At 37.1% G+C, this 2229-nt stretch overlaps 1 protein-coding gene across 1 annotated transcript in view; it reads left to right on the plus strand.

Annotated features, from left to right (window-relative positions):
- LOC101993901 (ATP-binding cassette sub-family G member 3-like) overlaps positions 1–2229 on the plus strand; it is a 25637-nt gene that overhangs the window by 9130 nt on the left and 14278 nt on the right. The window lies entirely within an intron of this gene.

The following is a 2229-nucleotide window of genomic DNA, read 5'->3' on the forward strand; positions in this document are numbered from 1 at the left end:
GAGTAAACAGAACAGGATGCTGGGTAGAAAAAAGTGAGGTCAGACGCCATGGAGCCAGCTGCCAGGTCAGACATGCTGAATATTTCCTGGTAAGCCACCACCTCATGGTGCTACACAGATTATTAGAAATGGGTTAAGCAAGATATAAGAATTAGCCATTAAGAGGCTGGAACTAATGGGCCAGGCAGTGTTTAAAAGAATACAATTTGTGTGTTGTTATTTCAGGTGTAAAGCTAGCTGTGCCAGAGCTGGGTGGGACGAAAAGCAGGCCTGCTCACCTTATCACTACAGATAGCTACACCAGCTTGTTTCTTAGGTTCATTTGATTGGAAAATATTTCCCAACTGTAACAAGATTAATAAAACCCTGAGATAGATATTGAGGTTCAACCTGAAGACCAGAAAATAAAAGCAGGTAGCCATTGGCACTTACCTCTACCTCAGTCCAAAATGGCAATTCTGCCTCCAGAAATCCTCACAATGAGACTGTGCTGGTCTCTTCCTATCTCATATTCCACTCAAGGGCTAAGATTAAAGGTGTGTGCCATTGCTTCCCAGTTTCTATGGCAAACTAGTGTGGCTATTGGGATTAAAAGTGTGTGTCACCACTGCCTGATCTGTAAGGCTAACCAGTGTGATTCTTTTACTCTCTGATCTTCAGGCAAACTTTATTTATTAAAATACAAATGAAATATCACTACATTTCCCTGTTCTGTGTAAAATAAAAAAGAAGGCTATAACTAATATAAGAGAAACTATATACAATAAATCTAATAACTAAAGACAGTATATACAGGCAAAAAAATGTATATTCTATTTGCATTTGACAAATTCAGAGAAAATAGTCAGTATCTATCCTATCTTGGTGATTCCAAAGTCTTATACCTAATATACTTTCTATAATAAGTTACTTTCTGTGTCAGGTAAACAAGGAAAACTATAACTGTAATTATCTAGTCTTTCACTCCTTCAGAGATCCAAGAAGGAAATAATATTAAGTGAGTAAGCATGAAATGTAAGCAAGGAAATTCCCAAAAATGTGAGAAATGATAGAAAAATCTGGCTGTCTGGACAGTACCCAATGTTCCTCTGCAATGTTGGGTCATCTATCTTGGACCTAATATATCTAAAAGATTATCCTGTGAAACAGGATATTCTGAAGTGCTGTCCCTCTTTGTCTTGACAGTGTTTGGCAATCACTTTCTTTTGTGTCCTGCTTGTCCAGTTAGGAAAGCATACTGTCAGCAGTTGAAACAAGGGCATTTTCTTGCCCAGTGGTTTACTTTTGCCACAGAGAAATTAAACTCCATGTGGAGTTTCTTCTACCTCAGTTTGAAAATGATAATCCTGCCTCCAGGAATCTCAGAATGAGATTGATCCTGAGAGCTGTCTCCTTCCATTTTATATTCCTTTCTAGTGCTGAGAATAAAGGTGTGTGCCACTACTGCCTGGTTTCTAAATCAAACTAGTGTGGCTAGTGGGATTAAAGGTTGTGCCACCACTATCTGGTGTTTATGGCTGATCAATGTGGCTGTTTTACTATCTGATCTTCAGGCAAGCTTTATTTAAAATGTTACAAGTTACCTATCACTATACCCAACCTTTTACTTTGAGGTAATATCTATCTTTGAGGTATGTTTCTTGTATGCAGCAGAAAAATGAATTCTGTTTTTTTTTTTATCCATTCTGTTAACCTCCGTCTTTTTGCAAGTGAATTGAGTTCATTGATATTAAGAGATATTAATGACCAGTGTTTGTTAATTCCTGTTATTTTTTTTCCATTTTTGGTGATGATGGTGGTAGAGTGTATGTATGTTTCTACTCTCTGTGGTTTGCTGGTAAGAGGTTATCTATTGTCTGTTTTTGTGAATACAGCTAGTTTCCTTGGGTTGAAGTTTTACTTCTAGTACTTTGTACAGGGCTGGATTTGCGGATAGGTATCATTTAAATCTGGTTTTATCATGGAATATCTTGTTTTTTCCACCTATAGTAATTGAAAGTTTTGCTGGGTAGAGTAGTCTGGGCTAACTTCCAGGGTCTCTTAGTGTCTGCAAATGTCTGTTCAGGACCTTCTGCATCGAGAAGTCAGGTGTAATTTTGATAGATCTGCCTTTATATGTTACTTGGCCTTTTTCCTTTGTAGCTCTTAATATTCTTTCATTATTCTCTATATTTAGTGTCTTGATAAGTATTGGTAAAGGGACTTTTTTGATTCAATATTTTTGGTGTT

This window comes from Microtus ochrogaster, unplaced genomic scaffold (assembly GCF_000317375.1).
Source record: "Microtus ochrogaster isolate Prairie Vole_2 unplaced genomic scaffold, MicOch1.0 UNK174, whole genome shotgun sequence".
Classification (NCBI taxonomy): Eukaryota; Metazoa; Chordata; class Mammalia; order Rodentia; family Cricetidae; genus Microtus; species Microtus ochrogaster.